The 22,920-nt window shown below is 48.6% G+C and overlaps 1 long non-coding RNA gene across 2 annotated transcripts; it reads right to left on the bottom strand.

The window, feature by feature from the left end:
* Nucleotides 1-9,868: 9,868 nt before the first annotated feature.
* Nucleotides 9,869-14,858, bottom strand: LOC140134216 (uncharacterized). 2 transcript variants are annotated; one of them, XR_011856131.1, is made up of 2 exons: nucleotides 14,641-14,858; nucleotides 9,869-10,373 (listed from the first exon to the last, which is right to left on the bottom strand). It is a non-coding gene; the product is annotated as an uncharacterized lncRNA (long non-coding RNA). The 2 variants fall into 2 exon arrangements; XR_011856132.1 differs by having other exon boundaries at nucleotides 14,691-14,858.
* Nucleotides 14,859-22,920: the final 8,062 nt, after the last annotated feature.

The following is a 22,920-nucleotide window of genomic DNA, read 5'->3' as shown; positions in this document are numbered from 1 at the left end:
GACGGCGCGGCGCTTGTGCTGACCACGGCTATGCTGCCGCTAGTGGCCGTACAGGCATAGTGCAGGAACACGGGACACAACACCTCGACCATATTATACGGTTGTGACTAAATCCCATGACTCAGAGGTACCCGTCCTCCCCAGTCATGGGATTTAGCTGGCTCTGTATGAGCTGTCTATTTCCCATGACTGGGAAGAACCTATTTGCCCCCTAGTGGTGAGGTGCTGGATAGTTATAGGATTTAGCCTTCTCACATAGAAGAGGCTATTTCCTATAACTCAGAGGGACCTGGTCCTCCCCAGTCATGGGATTTAGCCAACTCTGAGGCAACTGTCTATTTCCCATGACCTGGAGGGACTCTTTATTCTCTTGGATTGGACTTGATCTATAAAAGTTTTTGGCTTCTTCATGCTAAATACACACTTATTTTATATTTTGTATAATTTTTAACTTTGACTAAAGTACCAAACTGTACCATTTCCCATTATCCAGAAGGACCTTTTCTATCTACTATAGGGGGAGATTGGGTTATGTAGGAGAAGGTCCTTCTGAGTAATGGGGATTAGACGCCTCATATAGAAATGACTATTTCCCATGATCCAGAAGGACCTTTTCTATCTACTATAGGGGGAGATTGGGTTATGTAGGAGAAGGTCCTTCTGAGTAATGGGGTTTAGCCGCCTCATATAGAAATGACCATTTCCCATTGTCCAGAAGGACCTTTTCTATCTACTATAGGGGGAGATTGGGTTATGTAGGAGAAGGTCCTTCTGAGTAATGGGGATTAGACGCCTCATATAGAAATGACTATTTCCCATGATCCAGAAGGACCTTTTCTATCTACTATAGGGGGAGATTGGGTTATGTAGGAGAAGGTCCTTCTGAGTAATGGGGATTAGACGCCTCATATAGAAATGACTATTTCCCATGACCCAGAAGGACCTTTTCTATCTACTATAGGGGGAGATTGGGTTATGTAGGAGAAGGTCCTTCTGAGTAATGGGGTTTAGCCGCCTCATATAGAAATGACTATTTCCCATGACCCAGAAGGACCTTTTCTATCTACTATAGGGGGAGATTGGGTTATGTAGGAGAAGGTCCTTCTGAGTAATGGGGTTTAGCCGCCTCATATAGAAATTACTATTTCCCATTGTCCAGAAGGACCTTTTCTATCTACTATAGGGGGAGATTGGGTTATGTAGGAGAAGGTCCTTCTGAGTAATGGGGATTAGACGCCTCATATAGAAATGACTATTTCCCATGACCCAGAAGGACCTTTTCTATCTACTATAGGGGGAGATTGGGTTATGTAGGAGAAGGTCCTTCTGAGTAATGGGGTTTAGCCGCCTCATATAGAAATGACTATTTCCCATGACCCAGAAGGACCTTTTCTATCTACTATAGGGGGAGATTGGGTTATGTAGGAGAAGGTCCTTCTGAGTAATGGGGTTTAGCCGCCTCATATAGAAATTACTATTTCCCATGACCCAGAAGGACCTTTTCTATCTACTATAGGGGGAGATTGGGTTATGCAGGAGAAGGTCCTTCTGAGTAATGGGGTTTAGCCGCCTCATATAGAAATGACTATTTCCCATTGTCCAGAAGGACCTTTTCTATCTACTATAGGGGGAGATTGGGTTATGTAGGAGAAGGTCCTTCTGAGTAATGGGGATTAGACGCCTCATATAGAAATGACTATTTCCCATGATCCAGAAGGACCTTTTCTATCTACTATAGGGGGAGATTGGGTTATGCAGGAGAAGGTCCTTCTGAGTAATGGGGTTTAGCCGCCTCATATAGAAATGACTATTTCCCATTGTCCAGAAGGACCTTTTCTATCTATTATAGGGGGAGATTGGGTTATGTAGGAGAAGGTCCTTCTGAGTAATGGGGTTTAGACGCCTCATATAGAAATGACTATTTCCCATGACCCAGAAGGACCTTTTCTATCTACTATAGGGGGAGATTGGGTTATGTAGGAGAAGGTCCTTCTGAGTAATGGGGATTAGCCGCCTCATATAGAAATGACTATTTCCCATGACCCAGAAGGACCTTTTCTATCTACTGTAGGGGGAGATTGGGTTATGTAGCAGAAGGTCCTTCTGAGTAATGGGGTTTAGCCGCCTCATATAGAAATTACTATTTCCCATGACCGAGAAGGACCTTTTCTATCTATTATAGGGGGAGATTGGGTTATGTAGGAGAAGGTCCTTCTGAGTAATGGGGATTAGACGCCTCATATAGAAATTACTATTTCCCATGATCCAGAAGGACCTTTTCTATCTACTGTAGGGGGAGATTGGGTTATGTAGGAGAAGGTCCTTCTGAGTAATGGGGTTTAGCCGCCTCATATAGAAATGACTATTTCCCATGACCCAGAAGGACCTTTTCTATCTACTATAGGGGGAGATTGGGTTATGTAGGAGAAGGTCCTTCTGAGTAATGGGGTTTAGCCGCCTCATATAGAAATGACTATTTCCCATGACCCAGAAGGACCTTTTCTATCTACTATAGGGGGAGATTGGGTTATGTAGGAGAAGGTCCTTCTGAGTAATGGGGTTTAGCCGCCTCATATAGAAATGACTATTTCCCATGACCCAGAAGGACCTTTTCTATCTACTATAGGGGGAGATTGTGTTATGCAGGAGAAGGTCCTTCTGAGTAATGGGGTTTAGCCGCCTCATATAGAAATGACTATTTCCCATGACCCAGAAGGACCTTTTCTATCTACTATAGGGGGAGATTGGGTTATGTAGGAGAAGGTCCTTCTGAGTAATGGGGTTTAGCCGCCTCATATAGAAATTACTATTTCCCATTGTCCAGAAGGACCTTTTCTATCTACTATAGGGGGAGATTGGGTTATGTAGGAGAAGGTCCTTCTGAGTAATGGGGATTAGACGCCTCATATAGAAATGACTATTTCCCATGACCCAGAAGGACCTTTTCTATCTACTATAGGGGGAGATTGGGTTATGTAGGAGAAGGTCCTTCTGAGTAATGGGGTTTAGCCGCCTCATATAGAAATGACTATTTCCCATGACCCAGAAGGACCTTTTCTATCTACTATAGGGGGAGATTGGGTTATGTAGGAGAAGGTCCTTCTGAGTAATGGGGTTTAGCCGCCTCATATAGAAATTACTATTTCCCATGACCCAGAAGGACCTTTTCTATCTACTATAGGGGGAGATTGGGTTATGCAGGAGAAGGTCCTTCTGAGTAATGGGGTTTAGCCGCCTCATATAGAAATGACTATTTCCCATTGTCCAGAAGGACCTTTTCTATCTACTATAGGGGGAGATTGGGTTATGTAGGAGAAGGTCCTTCTGAGTAATGGGGATTAGACGCCTCATATAGAAATTACTATTTCCCATGATCCAGAAGGACCTTTTCTATCTACTGTAGGGGGAGATTGGGTTATGTAGGAGAAGGTCCTTCTGAGTAATGGGGTTTAGCCGCCTCATATAGAAATGACTATTTCCCATGACCCAGAAGGACCTTTTCTATCTACTATAGGGGGAGATTGGGTTATGTAGGAGAAGGTCCTTCTGAGTAATGGGGTTTAGCCGCCTCATATAGAAATGACTATTTCCCATGACCCAGAAGGACCTTTTCTATCTACTATAGGGGGAGATTGGGTTATGTAGGAGAAGGTCCTTCTGAGTAATGGGGTTTAGCCGCCTCATATAGAAATGACTATTTCCCATGACCCAGAAGGACCTTTTCTATCTACTATAGGGGGAGATTGTGTTATGCAGGAGAAGGTCCTTCTGAGTAATGGGGTTTAGCCGCCTCATATAGAAATGACTATTTCCCATGACCCAGAAGGACCTTTTCTATCTACTATAGGGGGAGATTGGGTTATGTAGGAGAAGGTCCTTCTGAGTAATGGGGTTTAGCCGCCTCATATAGAAATTACTATTTCCCATTGTCCAGAAGGACCTTTTCTATCTACTATAGGGGGAGATTGGGTTATGTAGGAGAAGGTCCTTCTGAGTAATGGGGATTAGACGCCTCATATAGAAATGACTATTTCCCATGACCCAGAAGGACCTTTTCTATCTACTATAGGGGGAGATTGGGTTATGTAGGAGAAGGTCCTTCTGAGTAATGGGGTTTAGCCGCCTCATATAGAAATGACTATTTCCCATGACCCAGAAGGACCTTTTCTATCTACTATAGGGGGAGATTGGGTTATGTAGGAGAAGGTCCTTCTGAGTAATGGGGTTTAGCCGCCTCATATAGAAATTACTATTTCCCATGACCCAGAAGGACCTTTTCTATCTACTATAGGGGGAGATTGGGTTATGCAGGAGAAGGTCCTTCTGAGTAATGGGGTTTAGCCGCCTCATATAGAAATGACTATTTCCCATTGTCCAGAAGGACCTTTTCTATCTACTATAGGGGGAGATTGGGTTATGTAGGAGAAGGTCCTTCTGAGTAATGGGGATTAGACGCCTCATATAGAAATGACTATTTCCCATGATCCAGAAGGACCTTTTCTATCTACTATAGGGGGAGATTGGGTTATGCAGGAGAAGGTCCTTCTGAGTAATGGGGTTTAGCCGCCTCATATAGAAATGACTATTTCCCATTGTCCAGAAGGACCTTTTCTATCTATTATAGGGGGAGATTGGGTTATGTAGGAGAAGGTCCTTCTGAGTAATGGGGTTTAGACGCCTCATATAGAAATGACTATTTCCCATGACCCAGAAGGACCTTTTCTATCTACTATAGGGGGAGATTGGGTTATGTAGGAGAAGGTCCTTCTGAGTAATGGGGATTAGCCGCCTCATATAGAAATGACTATTTCCCATGACCCAGAAGGACCTTTTCTATCTACTGTAGGGGGAGATTGGGTTATGTAGGAGAAGGTCCTTCTGAGTAATGGGGTTTAGCCGCCTCATATAGAAATGACTATTTCCCATTGTCCAGAAGGACCTTTTCTATCTATTATAGGGGGAGATTGGGTTATGTAGGAGAAGGTCCTTCTGAGTAATGGGGTTTAGCCGCCTCATATAGAAATGACTATTTCCCATTGTCCAGAAGGACCTTTTCTATCTACTATAGGGGGAGATTGGGTTATGCAGGAGAAGGTCCTTCTGAGTAATGGGGTTTAGACGCCTCATATAGAAATGACTATTTCCCATTGTCCAGAAGGACCTTTTCTATCTACTATAGGGGGAGATTGGGTTATGTAGGAGAAGGTCCTTCTGAGTAATGGGGATTAGACGCCTCATATAGAAATGACTATTTCCCATGATCCAGAAGGACCTTTTCTATCTACTATAGGGGGAGATTGGGTTATGTAGGAGAAGGTCCTTCTGAGTAATGGGGATTAGACGCCTCATATAGAAATGACTATTTCCCATGACCCAGAAGGACCTTTTCTATCTACTATAGGGGGAGATTGGGTTATGTAGGAGAAGGTCCTTCTGAGTAATGGGGATTAGCCGACTCATATAGAAATGACTATTTCCCATTGTCCAGAAGGACCTTTTCTATCTACTATAGGGGGAGATTGGGTTATGCAGGAGAAGGTCCTTCTGAGTAATGGGGTTTAGCCGCCTCATATAGAAATGACTATTTCCCATGACCCAGAAGGACCTTTTCTATCTACTATAGGGGGAGATTGGGTTATGTAGGAGAAGGTCCTTCTGAGTAATGGGGATTAGACGCCTCATATAGAAATGACTATTTCCCATGACCCAGAAGGACCTTTTCTGTCTACTATATAGTGAGAAGGTCCCATGTAGGAAAGGTTCTGAGTGATGGGATAGACACCTCATTTAGAAAGGTCTATTTCCTATTTTTGGATTAGATGTCATGCACTATGCTCCTGAGACTATGGGACTCCTGTGCCCCACTCCTAATACTGAATGGATGGACCTCACGCCCCCAGCTCGCGCTCATTCCTGTACACAAGGCCTTAGGCCCCATGCACACGAATGGCGCCCGGTCTTGTTTTCAGTGAGAATACGTTGTCTCACAGCACAGTGAGCTGAAAAACAAAAGAAATGTCCTGTATTTTGCTTTGCTACAGCAACAGCCGCTCGCTTCTCCGGGAGAGCAGCGATCACTCCTCCTCTCTCCTGTGTGCGGCTGTATGATGGCCCGGGAGAGCAGTGCTCACTCCTCCTCTCTCCTGTGTGCGGCTGTATGATGGCCCGGGAGAGCAGCGCTCACTCCTCCTCTCTCCTGTGTGCGGCTGTATGATGGCCCGGGAGAGCAGCGATCACTCCTCCTCTCTCCTGTGTGCGGCTGTATGATGGCCCGGGAGAGCAGCGCTCACTCCTCCTCTCTCCTGTGCGCGGCTGTATGATGGCCCGGGAGAGCAGCGATCACTCCTCCTCTCTCCTGTGCGCAGCTGTATGATGGCCCGGGAGAGCAGCGCTCACTCCCCCTCTCTCCTGTGCGCGGCTGTATGATGGCCCGGGAGAGCAGCGCTCACTCCTCCTCTCTCCTGTGTGCGGCTGTATGATGGCCCGGGAGAGCAGCGATCACTCCTCCTCTCTCCTGTGTGCGGCTGTATGATGGCCCGGGAGAGCAGTGCTCACTCCTCCTCTCTCCTGTGTGCGGCTGTATGATGGCCCGGGAGAGCAGTGCTCACTCCTCCTCTCTCCTGTGTGCGGCTGTATGATGGCCCGGGAGAGCAGCGCTCACTCCTCCTCTCTCCTGTGTGCGGCTGTATGATGGCCCGGGAGAGCAGTGCTCACTCCTCCTCTCTCCTGTGTGCGGCTGTATGATGGCCCGGGAGAGCAGCGCTCACTCCTCCTCTCTCCTGTGTGCGGCTGTATGATGGCCCGGGAGAGCAGCGATCACTCCTCCTCTCTCCTGTGTGCGGCTGTATGATGGCCCGGGAGAGCAGCGCTCACTCCTCCTCTCTCCTGTGTGCGGCTGTATGATGGCCCGGGAGAGCAGTGCTCACTCCTCCTCTCTCCTGTGTGCGGCTGTATGATGGCCCGGGAGAGCAGCGATCACTCCTCCTCTCTCCTGTGTGCGGCTGTATGATGGCCCGGGAGAGCAGCGCTCACTCCTCCTCTCTCCTGTGCGCAGCTGTGTGATGGCCCGGGTGAGCAGCGCTCACTCCTCCTCTCTCCTGTGCGCGGCTGTATGATGGCCCGGGAGAGCAGCGCTCACTCCTCCTCTCTCCTGTGTGCGGCTGTATGATGGCCCGGGAGAGCAGCGATCACTCCTCCTCTCTCCTGTGTGCGGCTGTGTGATGGCCCGGGTGAGCAGCGCTCACTCCTCCTCTCTCCTGTGCGCGGCTGTATGATGGCCCGGGAGAGCAGCGCTCACTCCTCCTCTCTCCTGTGTGCGGCTGTATGATGGCCCGGGAGAGCAGCGATCACTCCTCCTCTCTCCTGTGTGCGGCTGTATGATGGCCCGGGAGAGCAGCGATCACTCCTCCTCTCTCCTGTGTGCGGCTGTATGATGTCCCGGGAGAGCAGCGATCACTCCTCCTCTCTCCTGTGTGCGGCTGTATGATGGCCCGGGAGAGCAGCGCTCACTCCTCCTCTCTCCTGTGTGCGGCTGTATGATGGCCCGGGAGAGCAGCGATCACTCCTCCTCTCTCCTGTGTGCGGCTGTATGATGGCCCGGGAGAGCAGCGATCACTCCTCCTCTCTCCTGTGTGCGGCTGTATGATGGCCCGGGAGAGCAGCGCTCACTCCTCCTCTCTCCTGTGTGCGGCTGTATGATGGCCCGGGAGAGCAGCGATCACTCCTCCTCTCTCCTGTGCACGGCTGTATGATGGCCCGGGAGAGCAGCGCTCACTCCTCCTCTCTCCTGTGCGCGGCTGTATGATGGCCCGGGAGAGCAGCGCTCACTCCTCCTCTCTCCTGTGTGCGGCTGTATGATGGCCCGGGAGAGCAGCGATCACTCCTCCTCTCTCCTGTGCACGGCTGTATGATGGCCCGGGAGAGCAGTGCTCACTCCTCCTCTCTCCTGTGTGCGGCTGTATGATGGCCCGGGAGAGCAGCGATCACTCCTCCTCTCTCCTGTGGACGGCTGTATGATCGCCCGGGAGAGCAGCGCTCACTCCTCCTCTCTCCTGTGTGCGGCTGTGTGATGGCCCGGGAGAGCAGCGATCACTCCTCCTCTCTCCTGTGTACCTATAAAGGTAGATCGGGTGGTAGGTTGATGTAAGGGACATGGGGATAGCTCTTTTTAGACCTAATCCTCACGTCCCCGTTAACTTTTGGTACACTTTATTGAGTTGATATGTAAATTTCGTTATGCGGCTACTGGGGCGTGGAGTAGCCGGGCACGAGGCTACACAGCGCGGCTACTCCACGCCCCAGTAGCCACATTACTCCTCCTACCCTGTGTCGTGCGGCGTGCAGCTCCTCGTCCGGCCTGATGGCGTTCTGTGCATGCGCAGAACGCAGGCTGAGCAGCCCCAGCTCCGAGGCCGGAGCTACTGCGCCTGCGCAGTAGCCGGCTTGTCGGACGAGGGCGCGCAGCTACGAGGAGCTGCGCGCCGCACGCAACAGGGTAGGAGGAGTAATGTGGCTACCGGGGCGTGGAGTAGCCGCGCTGTGTAGCCTCGTGCCCGGCTACTCCACGCCCCAGTAGCCGCATAACGAAATTTACATATCAACTCAATAAAGTGTACCAAAAGTTAACGGGGACGTGAGGATTAGCTCTAAAAAGAGCTATCCTCACGTCCCTTACATCCACCTACCACCCGATCTACCTTTATAGGTAGATTCGTGGTGGTAGGTTCTCTTTAAGACTAAAATGGAGTTCTGAGAAGTTCATAACCTAGTCCTAGTCTGTTCAGTACAGAGCCGGCTACAATAGGAGAGCTCCCTGAAGCCACTATTATAGTCTGATGTATATTGAAGAGAAACGAGTCAGTATGGCAGTCTGTTCACTATAGAAAAGACTAGACCAGAGCTGAATGTACAGGACAGAGACGGATAGAGCGGAGCTGTCACTATTCTAGGCTGTACAGAGAGGGATAGAGCGGAGCTGTCACTATTCTAGGCTGTACAGAGACAGATAGAGCGGAGCGATCACTATTCTAGGCTGTACAGAGACGGATAGAGCGGAGCTGTCACTATTCTAGGCTGTACATAGAGTGATAGAGCGGAGCTGTCACTATTCTAGTCTGTACAGAGAGGGATGGAGCGGAGCTGTCACTATTCTAGTCTGTACAGAGACGGATAGAGCGGAGCTGTCACTATTCTAGACTGTACAGAGAGGGATAGAGCGGAGCCGTCACTATTCTAGGCAGTACAGAGACGGATAGAGCGGAGCTGTCACTATTCTAGACTGTACAGAGACGGATAGAGCGGAGCTGTCACTATTCTAGGCTGTACAGAGACGGATAGAGCGGAGCTGTCACTATTCTAGGCTGTACAGAGACGGATAGAGCGGAGCTGTCACTATTCTAGGCTGTACAGAGACGGATAGAGCGGAGCTGTCACTATTCTAGGCTGTACAGAGACGGATAGAGCGGAGCTGTCACTATTCTAGGCTGTACAGAGACGGATAGAGCGGAGCTGTCACTATTCTAGGCTGTACAGAGACGGATAGAGCGGAGCTGTCACTATTCTAGTCTGTACAGAGAGGGATGGAGCGGAGCTGTCACTATTCTAGGCTGTACAGAGAGGGATAGAGCGGAGCTGTCACTATTCTAGGCTGTACAGAGACGGATAGAGCGGAGCTGTCACTATTCTAGGCTGTACAGAGACGGATAGAGCGGAGCTGTCACTATTCTAGGCTGTACAGAGAGGGATAGAGCGGAGCTGTCACTATTCTAGGCTGTACAGAGACGGATAGAGCGGAGCTGTCACTATTCTAGGATCTACAGAGAGGAATACAATGTTCAAAAACTGAAGTGAGAAAAAAAATAAAAGGACATTTTTACTATAAATTTATTCAACTTTTATGTGGCACAATAGAACATTCCCTCAAAAGCAGGACAAGCTCCAGGCCTGCTGCAGTCTTCCAGTGGCCTCAGAGGCCAAGGGTATAACAAAGCACATAGCCCTTTTAAAGAGGGCTTATCACCATGTTAAATATGCTTTACTAAACTTCCAGTCATGTAGGAGGCAGTGTGGTCTTGTTGGCTGTAGCACAGCGAGATCGCACTCTGCATACACCACGGCTTCAGTATCTTCAATGACACTGTCTGCCACTGATGGCACAGTGTAAGAGAAGATTAGCATAAATGCATGACCACTCCCTTGCTGCAGGCAAAAGTGCCATGAAGCAAGCCCCCACATGGTGGGAAGTTCAATAAAACAAGTTTACCATGGCGATTGTCCTCTTTAAGGTCTTTTTGTTCTGCTGTCCGTGTAGCTGTGATCTTCTTTTCTCCCTTTGCGGTCACGCGCTGCCTCCAGGATCCCATACAGAATAGAATCTAAAGGAGAGAAAACATAGAAGTAGATTGTAGGATGGGAAAAATGAAAGAGGTGTTTTAGTGTATCCATGGCTGTATTTAGACTTGATGGCAAAGTAGGCATTTACAGCACTTAGGCCCCTCTATTGGTGTAATCCGGTTATGGCTTTTTTTTTCTAGTAGAGGCATCCCATAAAGGACATCTATCACCAGGATAAAGGTTGTAAACCAATCACACTAACATGATGGGGTGTGCCCCCTCTGGCAGGATCTGCTGTTCTTTAAGATTCTTATGCTCTTAGTCTTTAAACATTAAGCAGCTGAGCCTCAGGGGCTCCAGTCTCCATTAGCACCTATGGAGCTAGGAGCCACTCAGAGGCTCGTTTGCATAATTTTAAATGCCTAAAGAAAAAAAAGCAGGGAGTAAGAAGCTAAAAGAGCAAATCCTGCACGAAAGGGCGCACACCAGTATGTCAGTGTGCTTGGCTTACAATCCTTCATTCTGGTGTTAGCTGTCCTTTAAAGGAAACCTACCATCATGGATCTACCAAGTAAGGTTGATCGGTGGCAGTTTCCTTCAATTGAGTGTACCCCAATCCTTGTTTTATTAAAAACTTTTGTCCCTTCCAGATAGTTAGATAAACATTTTATAACACTTATGCAAATTTTCTTAAGGAGCTTCTGGCGATCCCACGCTCAGCGTACAGTCAGTGCATTCTCTGCTTGGAACAGGTGAGTATTTCTGCTATCCCACATATAACACCAAAAATGCCAGCGTCACCAATATTTTATGGGATTCTGCATATCTGTTGGCTAGGTGAGGGGGGCAGAGATGGCTGCGGGGGCTAGGTGAGGTGAGGGGGGCAGAGATGGCTGCGGGGGCTCGGTGAGGTGAGGGGGGGCAGAGATGGCTGCGGGGGCTCGGTGAGATGAGGGGGGGCAGAGATGGCTGCGGGGGCTCGGTGAGGTGAGGGGGGGCAGAGATGGCTGCGGGGGCATGGTGAGGTGAGGGGGGGCAGAGATGGCTGCGGGGGCTCGGTGAGGTGAGGGCGTAGAGATGGCTGCGGGGGCATGGTGAGGTGAGGGGGGGGGGTAGAGATGGCTGCGGGGGCTAGTTGAGGTGAGGGGGGGGTAGAGATGGCTGCGGGGGCTAGTTGAGGTGAGGGGGGGCAGAGATTGCTGCGGGGGCTAGGTGAGGTGAGGGGGGGGTAGAGATGGCTGCGGGGGCATGGTGAGGTGAGGGGGGGGTAGAGATGGCTGCGGGGGCTAGGTGAGGTGAGGGGGTAGAGATGGCTGCGGGGGCATGGTGAGGTGAGGGGGGGGTAGAGATGGCTGCGGGGGCATGGTGAGGTGAGGTGAGGGGGTAGAGATGGCTGCGGGGGCATGGTGAGGTGAGGGGGGGGTAGAGATGGCTGCGGGGGCTAGGTGAGGTGAGGGGGTAGAGATGGCTGCGGGGGCATGGTGAGGTGAGGTGAGGGGGTAGAGATGGCTGCGGGGGCATGGTGAGGTGAGGGGGGGGGGTAGAGATGGCTGCGGGGGCTAGGTGAGGTGAGGGGGTAGAGATGGCTGCGGGGGCTAGGTGAGGTGAGGGGGTAGAGATGGCTGCGGGGGCTAGTTGAGGTGAGGGGGGGGCAGAGATGGCTGCGGGGGCTAGGTGAGATGGGCTATACCCGATTAAAATAACATGCCACCTGGAAGGGGGGGGGGGGCATGCCACCTGGAAAGGGGGGCATTCCCCCGCCACCGTCTACCCCCCGACACGCATGCCCCCAGCCGCCATCTTCCCCTGTAGTATGTAGCCATCGTGCCCCCCCCTGTAGTATGTAGCCATCGTGCCCCCCCCTGTAGTATATAGCCATCGTGCCCCCCCTGTAGTATATAGCCATCGTGCCCCCCCTGTAGTATATAGCCATCGTGCCCCCCCCTGTAGTATATAGCCATCGTGCCCCCCCCTGTAGTATATAGCCATCGTGCCCCCCCCTGTAGTATATAGCCATCGTGCCCCCCCCTGTAGTATATAGCCATCGTGCCCCCCCCTGTAGTATATAGCCATCGTGCCCCCCCCCTGTAGTATATAGCCATCGTGCCCCCCCCTGTAGTATATAGCCATCGTGCCCCCCCTGTAGTATATAGCCATCGTGCCCCCCCTGTAGTATATAGCCATCGTGCCCCCCCCTGTAGTATATAGCCATCGTGCCCCCCCCTGTAGTATATAGCCATCGTGCCCCCCCTGTAGTATATAGCCATCGTGCCCCCCCCTGTAGTATATAGCCATCGTGCCCCCGCGCCTGTAGTATATAGCCATCGTGCCCCCCCGCCTGTAGTATACAGCCATCGTGCCCCCCCGCCTGTAGTATATAGCCATCGTGCCCCCGCCTGTAGTATATAGCCATCGTGCCCCCCCGCCTGTAGTATACAGCCATCGTGCCCCCCCGCCTGTAGTATATAGCCATCGTGCCCCCCCGCCTGTAGTATATAGCCATCGTGCCCCCGCCTGTAGTATATAGCCATCGTGCCCCCGCCTGTAGTATACAGCCATCGTGCCCCCCCGCCTGTAGTATACAGCCATCGTGCCCCCCCGCCTGTAGTATACAGCCATCGTGCCCCCCCGCCTGTAGTATACAGCCATCGTGCCCCCCCGCCTGTAGTATACAGCCATCGTGCCCCCCCGCCTGTAGTATACAGCCATCGTGCCCCCCCGCCTGTAGTATACAGCCATCGTGCCCCCCCGCCTGTAGTATACAGCCATCGTGCCCCCCCGCCTGTAGTATACAGCCATCGTGCCCCCCCGCCTGTAGTATACAGCCATTGTGCCCCCCCGCCTGTAGTATACAGCCATTGTGCCCCCCCGCCTGTAGTATACAGCCATCGTGCCCCCCCTGTAGTATCATTGGTATCATTAGTAGAATTATAAAAGTTGACTTTAGAAGGAAGGAGGCCATGGATGATCAATATAAGATCATGATGGTAGATTTCCTTCCTGCAGCCATCTGTGCCCCCCCTCACCTAGCCCCCGCAGCCATCTCTGCCCCCCCTCACCTAGCCCCCGCAGCCATCTCTGCCCCCCCTCACCTAGCCCCCGCAGCCATCTGTGCCCCCCCTCACCTAGCCCCCGCAGCCATCTCTGCCCCCATCTCACCTAGCCCCCGCAGCCATCTCTGCCCCCATCTCACCTAGCCCCCGCAGCCATCTCTGCCCCATCTCACCTAGCCCCCGCAGCCATCTCTGCCCCATCTCACCTAGCCCCCGCAGCCATCTCTGCCATCTCACCTAGCCCCCGCAGCCATCTCTGCCCCCATCTCACCTAGCCCCCGCAGCCATCTCTGCCCCCCCTCACCTAGCCCCCGCAGCCATCTCTGCCCCCCCTCACCTAGCCCCCGCAGCCATCTCTGCCCCCCCTCACCTAGCCCCCGCAGCCATCTCTGCCCCATCTCACCTAGCCCCCGCAGCCATCTCTGCCCCCCCTCACCTAGCCCCCGCAGCCATCTCTGCCCCCATCTCACCTAGCCCCCGCAGCCATCTCTGCCCCCATCTCACCTAGCCCCCGCAGCCATCTCTGCCCCCATCTCACCTAGCCCCCGCAGCCATCTCTGCCCCCATCTCACCTAGCCCCCGCAGCCATCTCTGCCCCCATCTCACCTAGCCCCCGCAGCCATCTCTGCCCCCATCTCACCTAGCCCCCGCAGCCATCTCTGCCCCCATCTCACCTAGCCCCCGCAGCCATCTCTGCCCCCATCTCACCTAGCCCCCGCAGCCATCTCTGCCCCTCACCTAGCCCCCGCAGCCATCTCTGCCCCTCACCTAGCCCCCGCAGCCATCTCTGCCCCTCACCTAGCCCCCGCAGCCATCTCTGCCCCTCACCTAGCCCCCGCAGCCATCTCTGCCCCTCACCTAGCCCCCGCAGCCATCTCTGCCCCTCACCTAGCCCCCGCAGCCATCTCTGCCCCTCACCTAGCCCCCGCAGCCATCTCTGCCCCTCACCTAGCCCCCGCAGCCATCTCTGCCCCTCACCTAGCCCCCGCAGCCATCTCTGCCCCTCACCTAGCCCCCGCAGCCATCTCTGCCCCTCACCTAGCCCCCGCAGCCATCTCTGCCCCTCACCTAGCCCCCGCAGCCATCTCTGCCCCATCTCACCTAGCCCCCGCAGCCATCTCTGCCCCATCTCACCTAGCCCCCGCAGCCATCTCTGCCCCATCTCACCTAGCCCCCGCAGCCATCTTCACTCTTCTCATCACCCACACACTGCTATCGTTTTGCCACACACCATAGGGAACTGAACTGTCCCCACCTTTGTATGTGCAGCCAGCATCACCCCACCTCAGTATTCAGGCTAAATACCTGCTGTAAGGCACAGACTCGTGCAGCCATTACACAGCTAAAGAGGCTGAGAGGGAGAGAGACAGCTCCTCAGGAACATTTGGCGCCACCATGTGGTCACGTGGTTGCAGTACATCACGTGGTTCAGTGACGTCACAGGGTCCCTCTGAGTTATAGGATTTAGCCGCTACCCATATTATACGACCTTTCTTCTGCGCCATCATACTTCATCATTAGAGCGGATTCACATCGGTGCTTTTGTTGCGTTTTTAAACGCATCCAAAACGCAAGTAGGGGGGGGGGGGGCAAAATGCAAATGCATTTCCCGTGAAACCCAAGGTAAACCCTCTCCGACCTGAATTTTGGATGCCTTGAGGGCGCATTCACACGCGATACGTTGCGTTTTTCATACACATTACGCTTCAGCCTTGATCACATGCTGAGGTTATACTGCGTTTTAGCAGATGCAGTCGAAACTCAATGTAACCTTAGCATGTGATCAAGGCTGAAGCCTTTGGAATGCGTCAAAAACGCATCAAAAAAACGTGATGCAACGCTTTGGTTGAAAGCGCCCAATGGCTGTGTTCACGCTTTGCGTTTTGTTTGCATTAATTCATGTATTTTCAAACATATCACACGAGCTGAGAAGAGGATATTTGCCTAATTACATTGCTGTCAACATTGCATTTACAAAACGCATGCTTTAACGTGATGTTAATGCATGTGCTTTTTAACACCTTAACGACCTGGCCCTTTTTTGTTTTTTTATTTCCATTTTTCACTCCCCACCACAAAAATCTATAACTGTTTTATTTTTACACGTAAAGAGCTGTGTGGGCTTGTTTTCTACGTAACAAATTGCACTTCATAGTAGTGGTATTGAATATTCCATGCCGTTTACTGGGAAGTGGGAAAAAAATTCCAAATGCAGTGAAAATGGTGAAAAAAAACGCATTCGCGCCATTTTCTTGTGTGCATGGATTTTACAGCTTTCATTGTGTGCCCCAAATGACATGTCAACTTTATTCTTTTGGTCGGTGCGATCACAGGGATAACAAATTTGTATAGGTTTTATGTTTTCATAAACTTTACAAAAATTAAAAACTGTAGAAAAAAAATGGGGGGGATTTTGCCACCTTCTAGCGCTAATAACTTTTTCATACTTCGGTGTAGGAGCTGTGTGTGATGTCATTTTGTGTGACTTTTGATGACGTTTTCAATTATACAATTTTTAGGGCTGTACGGCCTTTTGATCACTTTTTATAGAATTTTTTATATTTTTTAGTCATTTACATTTTCAACTTTGGGTGCTATTTTCCGTTACAGGGTTATACTCAGTGAAAAATTCGGGCATTTTGGGACGCGGCGGTACCTAGTGGGGCAGATTTACTTACCCGGTCCATTCGCGATCCAGCGGCGCTGTGCTGGATTCGGGTCCGGCCGGGATTTATTAAGGTATTTCCTCCGCTGTCCACCAGGTGGCGCTGCTGTGCTGAAAAGCATCGGAACGCGCTGGGGTTCACCGAGCCGGGCTGAGTGAAGGTAAGTGCAAGCTCCACGACAGATTTTTTTTTTAAAATGCGGCGGTTTTTCCGAATCTGTCGGGTTTTCGTTCGGCCACGCCCCCCGATTTCCGTTGCGTGCATGCCAGCGCCGATGCGCCACAATCCGATTGCGTGCGCCAAAATCCCTGGGCAATTCAGGGGAAATCGGCGCAAATCGGAAATATTTGGGTAACACGTCGGGAAAACGCAAATCGGGCCCTTAGTAACTGACCCCCAATGTTTTATATCAGTTCTAGCGAAAGGAAGGTGATTTGAATTTTTAATATTTTATTAATTTTTTTTTTTTAACTTTTTTTTTCCCACTATTTCTTAGACCATCTAGGGTACATTATCCCTAGATGGTCAGATCGTTCCTACCATGTACTGCAATACTTCTGTATTGCAATATATGGCATTTTTGCAGCTCATTCATTACAATGAGCCACTGGCTCATTGTAACGAATCTGCAGAAGCCATTAAGCCTCGGGTCAAATGAAGACCCTAGGCTACCATGGCAACCGATTGCTGCCCCCCAGATGACGTTCGGGGGCGCGGCGATCGGAATAAAGATGGCGGCGCCCACGCACCGCTGTCTTTTAAATGCCGCCGGCGACTTTTCCGGCGGCAATCAAAGGGTTAATAGCCGCGATCGGTGCAAGCACCGACCGCGGTTATTAGCGGTGGGGGTTTGCTGCAATATGCAACAACCCCCTTCTCTGTATGAAGAGGACTCAGCCCGTGAGCCCCGCTTCATACATTCCCTGTACCTCTGCGCCGTAGAGCTACAGCGCAGAGCGTTAAGGGGTTAAAAACACCACGTGGGAATCTGTCCTAAAAAATAAAAAAGGGTGAATAAACACAAAGAATAATAAGGGTCTGGGGCTTATCCGTATACAGCAGTAAGAAGCCTATAAACCACTTTCAATTCTTACTCAGCCAAACCAGTTCCTTGCACTGAAGAGATGCAACCACCTCCAAACAGTGCTGTGTATGGTTGGGAATCTGTTCCTTCTGGAATATATATACTGGTTGGGTTTTAATCCCACATCATGTCATTAGCCTTCCTGAAAGTCATGGTAAGGGGGGGCTGCCTTACATGGTAGCAAAAAGGGTGTGGTTTTCCTTGCCCCATCTTGGAAAACTTATTTGCATATCTCTCACTTCACATACATTGTAATCCCTCCATTTTGTGTTGCTGCACCTGTCAGTCTGAACAGGTGGTCTGTCAGTGGCAACTGTCTGTGTATGTGCCCTGTGTATATGAGGACAGCACAGTATGGCTTTTCTTATTACATAAGGACACATCACTATTTATACGTGGGCACTGTAAAAATCTTATCCTTTATAAAGGGCTTTCCTTGAGATATTTTTTGACAACCCTTGCACAGGGCCCACTGAAGCATTGAAATCCATGCACTGTATAAGGCAGGGTTCACAATTCATCTATAGGACATGATCATCGAATATGCCAGCAAAGCTTCAAACTCTAAACATGTCCATTGACTATATGGTCTGCACAGTATACCTCACATCCAAAAAACAAAGCAGGCTGTGTTTTTACATCCCAAATATACGCTAAGCGAATGCATTAGGGGCTATAGGGACAAATGGAATTCAATCCACCCGCGGCCTCAGCTGAGCTCAGTGCCGTAACAACCACTGTAGCAGACGTAGCAGCTGCTACTGGGCCCAGGCGCATGGGGGGCCCGTGATGGACGGGCAGGAACTCTAGTATAGGGAGCTGAGCTCGGTACCGAGATCCGAATTATAATTTGTTATGGATGTGTCCCCCGGGCCCATCCCACTACCTCCACTGCCATGCAGGCAGCATATGAGGTGGGCAGAGAGGTAGTGGGACGGGCCCGGGGGACACATCATTAACAAATTATAATTCGGATGTCCGTCCCAGGCTCAGGAGCCATCCCACTACCGCTGCTGCGGAACCTGGTGCCTGCCCTGCCCACCTGACATCTGGCACGCCCAGCTCCCAACCGGTCCGTACCGCCCTCCACACACGCGGCTCTCGCCCGGCCCGCTCGCCTCTTCTGTGGCCTTCCTGCCTTCATGCTTCACCCGCGAACCGCCCACCTCGTCTGCTCGTGACCCCGCCACCGCGTCCCGACCCCACATTCCAGCCGCGACGCGAGGACCGTGGGTAAGTATGAGTAATACATATGTAAATTGTAAATGCACGTAAATATGTTTGTGTGTATGTACGTTGTATATGTATGTGTATATTGTATATACTGATTGGATGTATATATATATATATATATATATATATTATACACTGTATATCTGTGTGTATGTTGTATGTACTGGATGTGTGTGTGAATATTTGTGTGTAAGTGCTGTATATACTGGATGTGTGTGTTTATATGCTGTGTATGTGTATGTATGTTGTATATACCAGATGTGTGTGTATACGCTGTATATCTGTGTGTATGTGCTGTATATACTGGATGTGTGTGTATATATGCTGTATATCTGTGTGTATGTGTTGTATATACTGGATGTGTGTGTATATATGCTGTATATATGTGTGTATGTGTTGTATATACTGGATGTGTGTGTATATATGCTGTATATCTGTGTGTATGTGCTGTATATACTGGATGTGTGTGTATATATGCTGTATATCTGTGTGTATGTGCTGTATATACTGGATGTGTGTGTATATATGCTGTATATCTGTGTGTATGTGCTGTATATACTGGATGTGTGTGTATGTGTTGTATATGCTGTATATATGTGTGTATGTGCTGTATATACTGGATGTGTGTGTATATATGCTGTATATCTGTGTGTATGTGTTGTATATACTGGATGTGTGTGTATATGCTGTATATCTGTGTGTATGTGTTGTATATACTGGATGTGTGTGTATATATGCTGTATATATGTGTGTATGTGTTGTATATACTGGATGTGTGTGTGTATACGCTGTATATCTGTGTGTATGTGCTGTATATACTGGATGTGTGTGTATATATGCTGTATATCTGTGTGTATGTGCTGTATATACTGGATGTGTGTGTGTATACGCTGTATATCTGTGTGTATGTGCTGTATATACTGGATGTGTGTGTATATATGCTGTATATCTGTGTGTATGTGTTGTATATACTGGATGTGTGTGTATATATGCTGTATATATGTGTGTATGTGTTGTATATACTGGATGTGTGTGTATATATGCTGTATATCTGTGTGTATGTGCTGTATATACTGGATGTGTGTGTATATATGCTGTATATCTGTGTGTATGTGCTGTATATACTGGATGTGTGTGTATATATGCTGTATATCTGTGTGTATGTGCTGTATATACTGGATGTGTGTGTATATATGCTGTATATCTGTGTGTATGTGCTGTATATACTGGATGTGTGTGTATGTGTTGTATATGCTGTATATATGTGTGTATGTGCTGTATATACTGGATGTGTGTGTATATATGCTGTATATCTGTGTGTATGTGTTGTATATACTGGATGTGTGTGTATATGCTGTATATATGTGTGTATGTGTTGTATATATGCTGTATATATGTGTGTATGTGTTGTATATACTGGATGTGTGTGTATATATGCTGTATATCTGTGTGTATGTGCTGTATATACTGGATGTGTGTGTATATATGCCGTATGTCTGTGTGTATGCTGTATATACTGGATGTGTGTGTATATATGCTGTATATCTGTGTGTATGTGTTGTATATACTGGATGTGTGTGTATGTGTTGTATATACTGGATACGTGTGTATATATGCTGTATATGTGTTGTATATACTGGATGTGTGTGTATATATGCTGTATATCTGTGTGTATGTGTTGTATATACTGGATGTGTGTGTGTATATATGCTGTATATCTGTGTGTATGTGTTGTATATACTGGATGTGTGTGTGTGTATACGCTGTATATCTGTGTGTATGTGTTGTGTATACGCTGTATATCTGTGTGTATGTGTTGTATATACTGGATGTGTGTGTATATATGCTGTATATCTGTGTGTATGTGTTGTATATACTGGATGTGTGTGTATATATGCTGTATATTCGTGTGTATGTGTTGTATATACTGGATGTGTGTGTATATATGCGTGTATGTGTTGTATATACTGGATGTGTGTGTATATATGCTGTATATCTGTGTGTATGTGCTGTATATACTGGATGTGTGTGTATATATGTAAATTTGATGTCTATATACTATATGTGTGTATAAATGTATGAATGTGTAAACATGTGTGTAAAAATGATTGCGCTTGTGTAAATGTGTGTGTATAAATATGTATGGGGAAGAGAAGGGGGCCCCAATCAAAGATCTGCTATGGGGCCCAGCCTCTGCTTGTTACGCCCCTGGCTGAGCTTATGCTCTGCGAGGTGCTCAGTGATGTTATTGTCCAAGTTACGTCACCCGGGAGACACCCTGAACATCGACAGCAGCAAATCAGTGCCAATGTTCAGACCTGCTATTAGGGGGAGGGCTTAACAAGAGAACGTATACTTCTATATGAGCTTATAGTGGGATATGTTGTGGCCCAGTATACTGACCTGGCCTATATTTAATTGCACAAGGGTGGAAACCTTTTAGTAAATGTGTTGTCATGTGCTGGGTCGGCGATTATTAAGATTGACACACAACGCACCAATTGTAAATTAAATCTACCATCAAAATCAAGAATGATAAACCAGGAATACTTGTTTATAGATCCAGGCACCGTGACTGTGGTAATCTTCTTATATTTGTTACCCATGGCCATCTCCCTTCTAAAATGAACTTTTATAATTATACTAATGAGCCTGAAAGGCTACTGAGTCATTGAAGCAGAGAAAGTTTAAGCACACAGTATGAGTGGGGAGTGCTTCTTGCACACTATAACAGCCTGTGAATCTGCAACATGGAGTGGCTCTGGAAGCCTTTCAGGCTCATTAGTCTAGTTTTAAAAGTTGATGATAGATTTCCTTTAATAAATTCCACCCATTTAGTCCTGCGATACTGGGTTTGTTTTTCTGCTGTTTAGTCTTCAGTTTCTGGCCCTGTGGCTACTCTCTTATTAGTCTTCTCCTGGTACAAACCAGCTTTCCCTGACTTTGGCTTGTTTACGGCTTTTGTAAGTTTCTATCTTTCACCTTGAAGGGTCAGTCAGCTACTTCTTGTAGGTTTCAGATACTGGGATCAGTATAGTGTATCCATTGCAAGCAGGGCCTTATGCCTCAGGAATGTCGCAGGGTAGGATCTTGCCTATCCTGACTAGCACCATATCTAGTTGTGAATGTACCTTATGCTGGACAGGTTCTGACAGAATCATTAAACAGGGTCATGTAATCTCTAACTGCCCATGAGCAGTCACCCTGTCAGGACCTTATGACCCTCCATCCGCAGCCATTTTATGGACAGGCTGATGATGTAAAAGACAGGAGGCTTCACTTTACATATCAAGAAAGCAGTGCATAACTTTTAACAGATATATAATAATAATATTTAATTATTTAGCGCCACTATATTCTGCAGCACTTTACAAGTGCTGATGCCGGATCAGCTAAAGATCTGAGCCGAACTGGCATCGGGATAAAGAGGGTGCCAGCTGCAACTAACAGCCGACACCCCAATGTAACATCCGCTGTCGAATTGGGCAGTCTTTAACACTGGAAAAAGCGCCTCATCCCACAAAAATTTTTTTCACATGGTCCTAATAACAGAAAAGCTAAAACTTTATAGCCTACAAAAGTGGCCGATGAGGAAACTTAAATCTTGACAGCCGCAGGACGCTCCTTCCCTTCTGCGTCTCGCTATGCGCCCATAAAACAAGCAATAGCCACATGTGGAGGGTCTCTGTACTCGGGAGAAATTACATAACAAATTATCTTTTGGAAATGTGTAAATTTCAGGGCTAAATGAACATGTAACATGTTACCGACAAAATTCTAAATTTCACCTCAATTTTGATGTAATTACTATGAAGATTTCAAGGGGTTAACAATCTTCCTAAAAGCGGTTTCTGATTTGAGGAGTGCAGATTTGAAACTGGATTGATTATATAGGGCAGTGATGGTGAACCTTTTGGAGACAGAGTGCCCAAGCTACAACCAAAACCCACTTATATGTCGCAAAGTGCCAACATGACAATTTAAGCAGTAACTTATTGGAACCTGCTGTATCACAGGTTTTAATGGAATTGGCGTCCTGAGTTCACCAATACAATAGAAAGATGATGGAGAAATTTGGATTGTAGCTTCCCGCCAGGGTCCCCTGAAGAGGAAGGATCAGGTAACCCAGAGCAGGAGCTCCAAAGATAATCCACCTCTATCGACACCTTCTTGCTCCTCCTGTAGTCCTGGCACCCAAGGATGTTGCTTTAAAATAGCACAGAGCTTGGCACGTCCTGGGCTGTATTGGATCACAGGGGAAAGCCTTGAGTCCTATCTGGCAAACTCTAAATTGGGGTGAAGGCCTGGGTGCCCACAGAAAGAGCTCCGACTGGCACCCGTGCCATAGGTTCGCCACCACTGATATAGGGGGTTTTCGATGTTAAATATGTAAAATTTTACAAATAGACAATTCTGAAAATACTGAAAAATCGATATTGAAAAATCGTGACATCAAAATAAATTATCCACACATTTCAAAAATTATGAAAATGCAAAGTAGACATATGGGAAATGTTATTCAGCAACATATTTAGGTGGTAAATCTAACTGC

The sequence above is a fragment of the Engystomops pustulosus genome, chromosome 5 (assembly GCF_040894005.1).
Source record: "Engystomops pustulosus chromosome 5, aEngPut4.maternal, whole genome shotgun sequence".
In the NCBI taxonomy this organism is placed as follows: domain Eukaryota; kingdom Metazoa; phylum Chordata; class Amphibia; order Anura; family Leptodactylidae; genus Engystomops; species Engystomops pustulosus.
Note: the sequence above shows the minus strand (reverse complement) of the source record. Positions and strands in the feature narration are given on the sequence as shown.